The sequence below is a fragment of the Arvicanthis niloticus genome, chromosome X, assembly GCF_011762505.2.
Source record: "Arvicanthis niloticus isolate mArvNil1 chromosome X, mArvNil1.pat.X, whole genome shotgun sequence".
NCBI classification, from domain to species: domain Eukaryota; kingdom Metazoa; phylum Chordata; class Mammalia; order Rodentia; family Muridae; genus Arvicanthis; species Arvicanthis niloticus.
Window position 1 is genome coordinate 89,443,901 of NC_047679.1, and position 14,851 is coordinate 89,458,751.

Consider the following 14,851-nt stretch of genomic DNA (forward strand, 5'->3'; position numbering starts at 1 on the left):
ATGTTTATAAAAGGAAAGAAAGTTTAGATGAGATGATTTACAAAATGATTTAAAGACCCAATTTTCTTTGAGGATTTCTTTTCAGTTCCTCTCTACAGATTGTAAATGCTGCTATGGGGAAAATATCACAGAGCTCAGTGTGGTGAGGGCAGTAAACATGATACTATTTTCACTTTTTCAGCAACTGGACAATCAGTTTCCTAGTCATTTAATTAGCTGATAGTTTCCCAATGTCAATCAAAAAAATTCTTCAAAATGACACAATATGCTTGCATATGAAGGACTTCAATATTTATTTAAAATAAAAACCAAATTGCAAATTATTTGGGGAAAGTATTTTCTCTTCAATCTCTACCAGGCCTCTTCCAATATAATTCTTATAGAAAATCAGAGTTAACGCTGGTTGGACTTTATTATATTTTAATAACCTTTTAGTTTAGATTAATATTACATTCTAAAAATGCTATAAGTGCAATTTTATATTTACATGAGAGACATAAAGGCAGTTATTTACAATATATACTTCAAGCTATCTTCACTAATCACATATTATATTGTATGTTCCCATGTATGGCATGTCAAAATTAGGAGATTAATATTGATACTTGTTTAAACTCTAGCTTTTATTCAGTTTTCCCCACTAATATCCTTTCTATATTCTGAGATTCTATTTATGTTACAACAGAGCATTTAGAAAATTACATGTTAAATGGAAGAGAACCAACAAATTATAAGTGAGTTTTATGTCCTAAGCACATCACTACTTATTGGATTGGTGATATCTTTATGAACATGTGATGGAATGATAATAGAAAAGGGATGACAATGATATGATGGAAATAAAAATGAGTAGTTATTTAAGATGGCCCTTGAAGCTTCTAGTTCAGTACCAGCTTGTATGTAGTACATTCACCAATAGGGTCCTATAATCTTCTGGAAGGTAACCAGTGGCAATGGCAGTAGCCTGTATTGTTTGGGGGTGGTCTTTAAAAGCCTCTTGATCAATGACTCAAAAGAAGGTATCTGACAACTGCCACTGGGCTTTTGTTTGATAACCTTACAGTGTCTGACAGAGGTATTATCCCTTTACAGGTTATCTCCATTTAAATTAATATATAATATATATATTTATATGCTATATATTAGGAAGTTCCTAAAACAGTAGATTTCATACAGCTTTCAAACATTTTTAGTGTTAGTTGTGGCTCTCCTGACATGACCCTCTAACTTAAACTACAACCATTAAGTTTCCACCTGTGTTCTATCAAACCTCCCCTAAATTCTTACTATTCCCAATGCCACCTTTTTTTGTTTTCTAGCCCCTTTACCTCTTTACAGTGTCCTAGCTTCTATGGGAACTCTGATTTAGACACACAAATCCAAAGATTTCAAGCTAAGATCCCAATATGAGAGAAAACATGTGTTATTTGCCTTTATGAATTTGACTTATCTCAATGAGTGTGAGTACTTCTGGCTACATTTACTTACCTATAAGTTTCCTGCTTTAATTTTTCTTTATAGCTGAATAAAATTCCATTGGAGTTAGATGGTGCACTTTTCTTTATCTGTTTATCACTTTATGAACACCTAAGCTGTTTCTATGTCTTAGCTATTATGAATAGAGTGGCAACAAATGAAGATGGGTTAGTATCTCTATATAGGAAACAGAACCCTTTGTGTATATACCTAGGAGTGGCATTGTTGAATTATGTGACCATTCCTAACATCTTGAGGAAACACCACACTGATTCCCATAGTGGGTGCACAGCTCCCAGTTCTCACTCCTCTCAACAGTAAATAATCATACATTCTCACTGGTATTTGTTGCTTTTGTTTTCTTGATATTAGCCATTCTTACTTGGATAAGATAAAAACTCAAAGTAGTTTTAATTTGCCAAGAAAGATGTTATGCAGGTTTCTGGAGAAGTGACGTCATTAACAGTGTTAAGCAGCAATGCACAATGTGAGGTACAATCTTGACTGGCCTTAGAAATGGTTCCCATCAATGCAACAGTGGTGTGAATGTTATGGTGGTAACCATTCACTTTATGATTGCATTTAAGTCCTACTGGATAGGCCAGAACTCATGTCTGGCAAGTAAACTGGAACAAGAATCCATAGTTAGATAAATCATAGGCCTCAAGAGAGAGTTTAATTCTATTCAGGTGTTTGTTATTGTTGTTTTATAAATAGACACAGTATCAAACCACCTTCTAAATATTTACCTTTATATCCATCAAGTAGTGAAGCTTTCAACACTCACCAGAGCATGCTCATTTTACAATGGGTAATGGTTGATATAGAGATCCACAGTTGGTCAAAATGTAAAGAATATGTGACGATGGCATACTCAGCCTTAATGGAATGTTTCTATTTCACCCTGTCATCTCAAGGCAAGTGCCATCATGGAAGTCGGATCTCGAAGGAGGAATGGGACAGAAAGATTGGATCGACTGAAGTGGAACTGTTTTCCTGGCATGGCAGGGCTGCTTCACATATTATCTCATAGAGACTGGTTGTATGGACTGGGGAAGGGCTCATGTAGTCAAGTCCTGCCAATTGATGGTGTCTGAGGAAGTGATAGTTTCCTTCAAGGATGTGTGGCCCCTGGTGCGTTTTTCCATGTTTCAATAAATTACCTCATGCCTATGCAGCTGTTGGCAGCCCTAAGTGGAGGGGGTGGGTAAGAGGACATGAAGATGAGTGGGTATTCTGGTAAGGGAATTTGGAAACAACTGGTGGAGAAATAGGGATTAATATGATCAATGTACCTTGTATATATATAAGAATCCTTCCAAAATAAAATATTTTAAATGTCAAATTTTGATTGATTGTTACATTGGGGGAGTTTTTTAAAAAATAAGTAACACCATAAAGAGCAAGCTCAGGAAAGTGTATAAAGAAGTCATTAAATAAACAGACTTCTGGATTAAAAGTTAGTAAACGTGCCCACCCTTAGATGCATTGCAGGGATGGTTGCTGTGTCACATGTGTATCAGTAGGTGGCAAAGAGGACAGAGGTTATGTCTGTGCTCAGTGTTCTGACCTATGAACATCTTTTGATTGGTTGCCTAACATTCCCTAAAAAAACAAGTGAGAAGACCACCAGTCCAGTGCCATGCAGGCCTCAATGGGGAGCAAGCCGGATACTAGAAGAACCCCACTTAGGACTGAGGGCTCTGGACTAGAGTGAGGCCAAGATGGATGACCCTTGCATGAGGCCACTCGAGGATGCCAGGTCAGGAGTGAGCGTGAGATGACCACTAGACTGGTACCATGAGACCTGAAGAGGGAACTAGCCTGAAAGGACCACCAATTGGGCACCATTTAGGACTGGAGGTGGGGGACATAGCATGCCCGAGATGGATCCTTACCAGGACCATAATGCACGAGCAGGGCATAACACTCTTGAGACAACCCTAGACACTCAGAGACTCTGGCAGCTCTAAGAGGAGCAAGTAAGTGGGGGGGAATTGGAAGAGAAAGAGAAACAGAAGGATGTGGGCAGAACTGGAGACTCAAGGGTAGTGAGGGATAGCCTGATGTGAGTAGTTGGTGATGTCACCTAGGACCATGGTGCAGGGACCTGGCATGTACTGCCACTGAAGGTTATGCCTGGGTCTTTGGCCCTACAGCAGCAGGGTTCTGTTACCACCAAATGCCAGGTGAATATTTCTGGTCTGGGTTGTCACCTGGGAACATATAGATTTCTGAGGACTGTGCAGAAATGGCCCCACCTTGGTCCTGGGGGCATGAGAGCAGGAGAGCTGACCCTACCCTTAATCAGCTGTAGTTCTCAGGAGAACAGGCCCTCCACATTGCCCAGCATGGGAGATCTGGCCCTTCTACTCATCTCTCATGTGGACTAGGGAGAGATGTCCCCCACTTCACCCCTTACCTCCACTGGCAGACAGGAAAGCTAGCCTACCCTCCCTGCCTGCCAGGTCTTAAGAGTGGGAGAGCTGTCACTGCACCTCACCTGCTGTAACATTCAGAATATCAGGCCCTGCAAATCATCTGGGCAGCACAGTAGAGCTGGCCCTGGATGTGGGGGTTACAGGTGAGCAGCCTCGGGATATGAGTATAGGAGAGCCTGCCTGCCTCTTGTCTGCGGGGCAGAGGCATGGACTAAGGGGAGATGTCCTCTTGTCTCTCATCCCTTGCCATCTATGGCAGGCAGGAGAGCTGGCTCTGGGGTCACAAGAATGGAAGAACTGGATGTGTACCTCACCTGCTGCAACACTTGGGAGACCATCTTGCACCTTTCCTGGGTAGCAGGGTAGAACTGGCCCTGGTAGAGGAGTTTGCTGGTGAGCCAGCCCCGAGGGAATGAGAGCAGGAAATACCTGACCACCTCAGATACATCTCAGGCCTGGCTGGATCCAGGGCTTTGAATTGGCCCATCCCAACATCTATCCCATGGATGACATGCTGGAGTGTAAGAAGGGGCTGGTCCTATAGATCTAAAACTATATGATCTATATGACAGAACACAACAATAGCTTTGAGGAGTCCCAGAGAGGTTCCAGTATTTATAACATAAAAGAAGCCAGAGGGCTCATACCAGACCATCAAATCATTACAATGAACATCTGCAAGCAACAAAGTAAGGACAAAATGGTATACTGTGGGACACACTGTGACACACTATATCTTCTACAATGAATTTTTTTTCTCTGCTGGAGGGGGTGTTGCAAGGGTGGAGGGTGGGTACAAGGGGAGGGTGAGATGAGTGGGATTGGGATGCATGATGTAAAATTCACAAAGAACCAATAAAAAGTTAAAAGAAAATTTAGTAAACTTAGGTTCTAGTCTTAAGTATCATTATGCATCTATGTCACCTTCCAAAAATGCAATTAAGTAACTAGGTCTCTGCCAGTTTTCTATAAAATCGGAACAGAATTTTACCTACTTATTCATCTGAGGGAGTTTGAAGGAGCAAATGACACAATATCCATGAAATTTACGTTCATCAAAAGAAGACAGGGAAGTATTCATTTTCAAGATATACATTAATAAAAATAAGAATATGGTTATGTTCAAAACAAAGTAGGTAGATTTTTCTATCAAAAACTATTTTCTTTTGTCATCCAAGCTGCCGTAATTGACAAGTGGGAAAATTTAGTCAAATGGCATAAGCTTTCAATTATCAGTCTGGTAATCTAAGAAGGTACACTATAGTTTCAATAGTGAATAATAATGCATTCTATACTTGAGCTTTGGAAACAGAATAATCTCATAACAGACTAATTTCATACACTATCAGAAAAACCTATATGAAGTTCTATATTCATTAATTAGCGTGATTGCACTAATCACCTTACAATTCATTCTTAAGTCAAAAGATTTCATGACTTTCATCTTAAGAAACTACAATTTTATTTTAATTATACTTCAATAAAGCTGGGTTGGAGTAGTAGTTTCAAATCCTAAGTTTGGCATTGTGGATCTCAATCACAGTGTTTCTACCTTTTTATAGTCCTTTGTATTGCAATGACAAATTGTGACCTATTGAGGTTAAGATATTTCCATTTCCTACAGCAAGGGATTAAAGAAAGAAAACTGTCTAAGAAGTGAAAAATAAATTATCTAGATGTCATAGCTATACAACTGAATAAAGAACTATCAGTGACTTTATTGTACTTAGTAGACATTATTATATTTGGAATGTCACAAGAAGTTTCAAAAGCATTTTTCTATAAATTTAAATATTTGTATAGCAGTTGGATATTAAAACATCAAGGAAACTGATCATGAAACATGTGGAGTTTCTGATTTAAAAAAATGGACCTTTTCAAGGTTACACAATGAGATAACTAAATATCTGAATCCAGATACTAATTTGGATTGAAATAGTAATTCAAATAACCTGACTCTTTGTTAATCAGTTGGCAGAACTAATTCTAGATAATGTAGACATTTTATTTAGGCTTATCTTTTGAGTTTGGCTCATCCCTAATGAGTTTTTAGCTACTACTTTGGCTCATTTTATTTATTCGTGCTTGAAAGGGAGATGAGCCTGGGGACCACTCTTCTACTCTAGTAGCCTGCACAGCGTCTTCAGACAGTATGAAAACTAGATGGTTGGGAGAAGAAATGTCCTGGTCAGTACCAACTTGGGTTTTTCATGTTCTATGACTTAATCCTGCCAGGTCTTTGGCAAGAGTCTTTCCACTTAGTCCTGGGGTCAATTAAGAACAATGAAGGCCGGGCGGTGGTAGCTCACGCCTTTAATCCCAGCACTTGGGAGGCAGAGGCAGGCGGATTTCTGAGTTCGAGGCCAGCCTGGTCTACAGAGTGAGTTCCAGGACAGCCAGGACTACACAGAGAAACCCTGTCTCAAAAAAAAAAAAAAAAAAAAAAAAAAAAAAAAGATATTACTTAAAAAAGAACAATGAAAATAGTCTATACTATTTTGAGGTCTATGGGATTTCACTGAAAAACACATTCTTGGCACTGGACATTATATTTATCATCCTGTGGTTTCTGGTGGGGACATCATTCCCCCCACCCCACCCCCCCATTACAGGGTTATTCCGTGTAAGGTTTCTTTTTAATACGTGAACATATATGTTAAGCTCCTATAGTAGCAAGCTTTGATATGACGTTTCCAAAAGATGTGTAGTGTACTCATTCCTCTTCATGTTTCTATCTCTATTTTGCTCACCCACCTTCCTTCTCATTCAACCCTTCATATTTCATTATTTCCCTTTCTTCTTCTTCTTCTTCTTCTTCTTCTTCTTCTTCTTCTTCTTCTTCTTCTTCTTCTTCTTCTTCTTCTTCTTCTTCTTCTTCTTCTTCTTCCCTTTGTGTTCTATCTCCTTCTCTTGGAGGATTCCTCCCCATGGTTCCTTACCACATGTCTGACATCTAAGGGTATTCTAAATGAAACCCACATACGTAAAATTTTGGAGCTGACTCCCACAAATGAGACTTACTTTGGAGTCTGGATTACCTCATTCACAGTTGTTGTTTCTAGCTTCATCCATGTACCCAGGAATTTCATTTTTTTTACCAGCTGAATAACATACTATCATGTCGACATACCACATTTCCATATCTATCCATCAGTTGATGGGCATTTAGGCCCTTTCTATTTCCTAGTCCTTGTTAACAGAGCATACTAAAGATAGATGAGCAAGTAGTAGGATGCAGAGTCCTATCGGTATGTACCTATAGCTGGACCACGTTGTAGATCAAGTTTTGACTTTTTGAGGAAAATCTAGCAGTTGTTTTCAACCTTCCCAATGATGTGACCCTTTAATACAGTTCCTCATGTTGTGATAACCCTCAACTATAGTTATTTTGTTGCTACTTCATACCTGTAGTTTTTCTACTGTCTTGAATCATAATGTAAATATCTGATATGTAAGATATCTGATGTGCCACTCCCAATGGGATTATGACCCATAGATTGAAATCGCTGCTTTACAGTAAATTTTATAGTGCCCACACCAGTTTGCATTCTCATTAGCAGTGAATAAGTATTCTCCTTCCTCCATATCTATGCCAACATTGTTGTTGTTTTTATTGTTGTTTGTTTTTGGACTTTAATCATCCTGGCTTGGGTAAGATTAAATCTCAGAGTAGTTCTAATTTAAAATTCCATGATGGCTATGAATATTGAACATTTAAAAAACTGTTTCTTACCCATTTGTATTTTATCATTTGATAATTCGGTATAGATTCATGTCACATGTGATTCTTTTTGTAAACTTTCTTTCCAGTCTCTACTGTCTGTCCTTCCTCAAACCCTCCCATGTGACCCCCTTCCAAGTTGATAGCCTCTTTTTCTATGTTACCATTTATACATATAATATATATTTACTCATTCTTAGATTACTTTATTTTCTCTGCATGAGTGTTTTGAATACACATACATCTGTGTAGCATGCATGTGCCCCTGGGAGTCAAAAGAAGACATGGATCCCCTGGAAATCCAGGGTCTTTTCAAGAACAATTAGTGCTCTTATCTGCTGTGAAATCTTTCCAGTCCTTTTATGTTTCATGTTTTAATCGACTTGTTTGTATTCTTGATGTTTGTTGCTGTTCTTCTTCATATAAAGATATAAATTCTTTGCCAGATATCGATTCTAAAGTTTTTTTTCTCATTCTCTAAGCTGTTATTTCCCTAGAATGTTGATACCCTTAGCTATAAACAGCTTTCACTGCTGTGATCCTATTCAGAAAGTCCTTTCCCAGGACTACAAATCAAGTGTATTTTCTCCTTTCTGAACTATCATATCCAGGGTGTCAAGTCTTAAGCCAAGATTCTTGATCAATTTGGAGTTGACTTTTGTACAAAGTGAGAGATGAAGATCTAGTCTTATTCCTCTATGTGTAGCTATCCAGTTTGACCAACAATACTTGCTGAACATTCTATCTTTTCTTCCAGTGTATGGTGTTGAGCTCTTTATCAAAATGCAGATGGCTATAGAACCAATGACTTAAATATGTGGGTCCTCAGCTCTATTCTATTACTCAATATGTATGTTTCTGTGCCAGACAACACCATGCTGCTCTTTTTTTAAAAGGGCAGAGAATTTGTGTTTATTGTCTTGCTTGTTCCTTGACTATTTGCATCTATTGTTTTGCTAGTTCCTCAACCTAGAACTGACCTTAATAGTTGCATGTAATTAAAATGGTGTAAAAAGTAGATTGGGAAGAAATAAAAAATGAAAAAGAAAGAGAGCAAAGAATATATTTACTGCGAACAATTGTTGGTATTTGTTGGCTCTTTTTTTCTTGAAAATATTTTTTTCATATAATATATTCTGGGTTTCCCAGATTCCTCCTCCCAGCTTCTCCTCTACTTCCTCACCAACCCATGTCTACAACCTCTCTTTTTCTTTATCATTAGAACACAAACAGACCTAGTGGACTCAGGACCTATCTGCCCTGCTGGAGACATATCATCCTAAGATGTGGCTAAGATCAAAAACTCAGATGACAACAGATACTGGTGGTGATATGAGAAGGGGAACACTCCTCCATTGCTGGTGTGGTTGCAAGCTGGTATACCTACTTTGGAAATCAATCTGGCAGTTCCTCAGAAAATTGGAAATAGTTCTACCTGAAGACCCAGCTATATCACTACTGGGCATATACCCAAAAGATGTTCCAACATATAACAAGGACACGTGTTCTACTATGTTCATAGCAGCTTTACTTATAATAGCCAGAAGCTGGAAAGAACCCAGATGTCCCTCAATGGAAAAAATGGAATACATTTTTGTATTGTGGTACATTTACATCATGAAATACTACACATTTATTAAGAACAATGACTACCCAAATTTTGTAGGTAAATGGATGGAACTAGAAAATATCATCCTGAGTGGGGTAACCTAGACCCAAAAGGACATACATAGCATGTATTTACTGACAAGTGGATACTAGCCAAAAAGTACAGAATACTCATGATACAACTCACAGATTATATGAAGCTTAACATGAAGGAAGAGCAAAGTGTGGAAGCTTCAATCCTATTTAGAAGGGAGAACAAAATAATCACGAAAGGCAGAGGGAAGGAGGGTCCTGGATGGGAGAGGAGAGCAGAGAGGAAAAAAGAGGGGCAGGACCAGGTATGAGTAGAGACACAAGAGAAGTCCAGAGGGCCAGGATAATGAATAGAAATAAGTAGCAGTTGTGGTGGAGGGGGAGAAAGAACCACTCTAAAGTCCCAGATGCCAGGGATGCAAGAGGCTCCCAGGACCCAATAGGGATGACTTTACCCAAAATATGCAACAGCAGGGAGATATAACATGAAGAGACCACCTCCAGTAGATAAACATGCTCCCCAGTGGAGGGATGGGGCCACCCACCCATCTCAAAAAATTTTAAACAAGAATTGTTTCTGTCTAAAGGAAATACAGGGACAAAAAAATAGAGCAGAGACTGAAAAAAAGGCCATCCAGAGACCATCCCACCTTGAGATTCATCCCATTCACAGACACCAAACCCTACACTATTGCTGATTCCAAAAAGTGCTTGCATACAGGACCCTGGTATGGGTGTCTTCTGAGAGGCTCTGCCTACACCTGACTAAGACAGATGCAGATAACCAAACAGCCAACCATTGGACTGAGACCGACCGGCGACCCCCAATGGAAGAATTAGGGAAAGGACTGAAAGAGCTGAAGGGGATTGTAAACCTATAGGAAGAACAACAATATCAACTAATCTGACTCCACAGAGCTTCCAAGGACTAAACCACCAACCAAAGAGTATAAATTGGTGGGTTCATGGCTTCTGCTATGTATGTATGAATGTAGCAGAGGACTTCTGTATTTGGCATCAATTAGAGGAGAGGTTGCTTGGTCCTGTGTAGGCTTGTTGCCCCAGTGAAGGGGGATGCTGGAGGGGTGAGCCAGGAGTCAGTGGGTGGTTGGGGGAGCAACCTCTAAGAGGCAAATGGGAGGGGGAAGGAGGTGGTTTGCTGAGGGGTTACTGGGAAGGTGGGCAGCACTTGAAATGTAAATGAATAAAATAATTAATAAAAAAAGAACATAAACAGACATCTCAAATAATAGCAATAATAAAATAGAATTAAAACAAACCAGAATAGGACAAAATAAACAATCAGACAGGCAAATAGCCAAAGATAAAGCACAAGAAACACATGTAGACTCTGAGACATACACATTCAAAACCACGGCAAAGGCATAAAAACAAACTCAGTAAAGACAGAAACGATAATATACAAGCAAAAGATATATAAGGTCTGAAAAATAGAACTCCAAAAATACCATTGAGCTTGTTTTGTGTTGGCCATATGCTGCTGGACACAGGGCCTGCCCTTAAATGAGGTTTGTATACCCATCGAGACTCTGTTGGAGAAGGCTAATTTTTTTTTTTTTTTCGATTTCTGAGTGGTTTTCAATCAGGTATAGCTTTTTTAACTTTGTTACATTTGTCCAGACTTTCTATTTTTTTAATATATGGTCCATTTTTTATAAATTTCCATGGGCTGCTGAAAACAAGCCAAAACAAAAAACTGCTCTTCAGCGTCCGTGTAGAATGCTCTAGAGCTCTTCATTCCATTTGGTTTATGATGTCATTTTCCCCAACAATTTATTTTTTATTCACTTTACACTCTGATCACTCTCCCCTTCCTCTCCTCCCAGTCCCACCCTTACAAATCCCTTTCCCACATTGTCCATTCCCCTTCTCCTCAGGGGAAGCCCCCCTTGCGTACCACTTTGTCCTAGTCCCAGTAAGAGTAGGCCCATCTTCTCTTACTGGGGACAAACCAGGCAGTCCAGGTAGGAGGAAAGGGATCCAATGACAGGGAACACACAGCCCCTTCTCCAGTTATTAGGGGACCAACATGAAGACCAAACTGTACATTTGCTACAGATGTGTAGGGGCCTAGGTCTAGCTCCTGCATACTACTTGGTTGGTGGCCCAGGCTTTCTGAGCCCCGGTGGGCCCAGGTTAGTTGAATCAGTAGGTCTTCTTGTGTTGTCCTTGACCCCTCTGACTTGTCCACTTCTATCCTAGACTCTTCCACAAGGCTCTGCAAGCTCCACCAGATGTTTGGTTATAGGTCTCTGCATCTGCCTCGATCTGCCACTGGATGAAGCCTCTCAGGAGACAGTTATGCTAGGTTTCTGTTTGCAAGCATAGAATACATTACTATTGTGTCATTTAATTCCAGAGTTTCTCTGTTTAGCCCTCTCCAGGTGTCAATTGGTGAGAGTGGAACATTAAGTCACCCACTATTTTAGTGTTGTGGTTAATCTGTGTTTTTTGATATACTAGTATTTTATTTTCTAATATAGTGCATGTAAATAATTACCTCAAAGTTTTGCACTTTACCAAAAAGGAAAACAATGTTGCCATATACAGAGATGAGAAAATCTATAATGTCTCAGAGAGAGCAGGAATTGAATATTGGGTGTGTGAATTGTATGTATGTATGTATGTATGTATGTATGTATGTATGTATTTAATAATTTATTATTTGACAATTTCATAGATGTACATAATGTATTTCCATCCTATTTGGTCTCTACTTCCATCTCTAACTCTTTCTGGACCACTCCACTCCCTGTTTCCAACTTCATGTGTGTTTTCATATGTCACTGAGTTCACTTAGCACTGCCCATACATGTATAAATATGGAGTCTTGATGTGCCAGGTTTGAGGTGTCACCCCGATATCAAAGTGAGTCACATAGATAATTGGAGTCACCATGTGTTGATACTATTAAGACACTTCTAAGAAACAAGTATTACAAAGTAGTAAGACTGAGCTTTGGGGACTTCAACACTTGGAAGGAGTAAGGCAAGAAAAAGCCAGCAAAGGGAATCCAAGAAAAAAAATGGCTACAGAAATAAGAAGGGCGACACGTGAGTGTATCATCTTAGAAGTGAAGTGAAGGAGTCAGGAGAAGGGAAAATCAACCGAGGGAAACTATGTCAACAAGTCAACTGAGAGCTGATGCTCTTCAGAAGAGCAGAATTGGAGGAGTGGTAGCATCTAAACCCTTATTAGAATATATTCAGGACAGCATAGGAGGAAAGAAATCCATGGCTAGAAACAAGCAACCCTTTCCAGGAGTTATTCTATAAAAAGAAAAAGAAAAAAGAAAAGCATTCCTGGAAGGAGAAGTAGAGGTTTTTGGTTTAAAGATGGGAGAGATAACGATATGTTATTATGCGATTAAGGAAGATCCCGCATAGAGAAATTTTGTGGTGTTCTCATCCATCATCCATCATGTGTTTATTAGTTTGTGGTAACAACTGAGCACTAAGTGGTGGGTCCCTTGCTGTGCTACATGTTAGAATTTCTTGAGGAACTTTTCTTTTTTAAAAAATACTAATGCCTAGAACAATTAAGGCAACATCTTTATGATTAGGCTGTAGATATTGGGGTGTGTGTGTGTGTGTATTATTATTATACAGAAGACATTCTTCCTCGGTGTACCTTTCTTTTCACCTTAAGGTTATAGGGCTACCATATTTAGTGGCAAAGTAGATAAACTAATATGTCACTACAAGTCATTAATATCTTTAAAAAGTTATTGTAACCATTCGCCTGTAGGGCAGATAACTATCTTAGTACAGGATCTGGTAGAGATGAGATCTGGCATTGATATCTTTGATTGAGGATACAAAGAAAATGTCTATATTTCTTGTTCTGTTCATTCCACATCATAATCAACAGTTTTTTGTTTGTTTATTTGGTTGGTTGGTTGGTTGGCTAGTTTGCATATTTGTTTGTTTTTGTCAGGTATGCTCAGCAGGCTTCCTGTCATGGTCTTTGTTTTGCACTTAAAATAGTAATCCGAATACTACATACTTAGTAGAGCAATAGGCCATGCTCTCTCAAACCATGGTCACGTCTCGTGATTCAAAATGAGCCACTGGGCCTTTAGGGCTCTTCCCTCTTCCCTTCAATTTTGAAAATTATGCCCCATGAGAAACCATATTAAAGTCCAACTCTACTGTTATTGAAGAGATCTGAATTAGGTTCTATTATAGAAAGAAGAACAAGGGACCAAGTAATTCCATCAATAGTTCAATCACGCATATTTTCAAGAAAGAATTATCCAATACCTATTATATGTCTAGTACTTTTTTATATTCTTATAATTTTACCAGTGACCAAAGCATGGTTCTGCTAAATTATATTCTAATTGACAAAGAAAAAATAAAATCAGTAACATTGTATTAATGTTTTTGTCTATGAATGTTTATCCTTTGTTCTCTTTTCTGTTCTGACAGGGTATATGGTTTTATATTATTTCCTTTATGTTGTCTTGGCCATAATACTTGCTTCATCCAATAAAATATTGGTGGAAATGATGAAAACAAAAATTTAAAAATGTGCTTGCATATATCAGCTTTTTTTCTGGTGCTGTTACCCTAAACATAAATATACACATCCTTGGCAGCTTGTAGTTCAGAGACTATGAGGAACAAGAGGTAAGATTAGCCTGAAATCATAGCTTGAAGCCAATTATAAGTTAATATAGAAATATGTAATTGAGAATAGCTAATTGTTGTTCTAATCACCAACAATTGAGGTAGTACATTTCTTAGTTGCTTTTCTTGATTGTGTGATGAAACACCCTTGCAAAAGCAATTTAATGGAGAAGGAAGTTATTTTGGTTCACTCCTCAAGGTACAGTCCCTCACTGTGGTGAAGTCAAGGCAGCCGGAGCTTGAAAAAGTTAGGCATATTGCGTTCATGGTCACAAAATAAAAAGCAATGAATGTAAAGGGTAAATTTTCTTTTTTACAGATTCGTGCCTGGGGCTGGCTTATAGTCTATGTCCTTGAACAGCTAATGATCTGACAGAAAATTGAGTTTTCTGAACTGAGTAGCAAAAGAAAAGTTTAGACCAACTGGTAGATAGAAAAAAAAAAAAAAAAAGTCCCTAGAATATAAAGCAGCAAAGAATGAGAAACACATATACTATGTCCTGGTCCTCTGGCTTTTGCATTCCCCTCTTCTGCAATGTTCCCAAGCCTGAAACAATGTTATCCCTGAAATGAATAAATATAAGTGACTATTTAAACACCACTTTCTCAGTAACTGACTGAATAAAAGACAAAAATATTAGTTGACTCAAATACCACTTGAGAAACATTATCCACATTGATATTTCTAGCACACCATATCCCCAATGTTAGAATACAAATTTCTCAAGTGGTTACATTATATTTGGTAAGATTGATTATATAAGAGGAAATTTGTTTCAATCTAATTTTAAGAGATCAGTATTGTTGGGATAATTTTGTTTCCCTGAGAGATGTGTTGAAATCCTAACTGTCAGTACCTCTGAATATGATTTTATCTGTAAATCAGATCATCCTCATGACCAGGTAAGGAGAGAAGAAAT

The 14,851-nt window shown here is 38.5% G+C and overlaps 1 non-coding gene across 1 annotated transcript; it reads left to right on the plus strand.

The window, feature by feature from the left end:
- Positions 1 to 2,948: 2,948 nt before the first annotated feature.
- On the plus strand, positions 2,949 to 3,079 carry LOC117695635 (small nucleolar RNA SNORA17). Its single transcript, XR_004604681.1, has one exon. It is a non-coding gene; the product is annotated as a small nucleolar RNA SNORA17 (small nucleolar RNA).
- Positions 3,080 to 14,851: the final 11,772 nt, after the last annotated feature.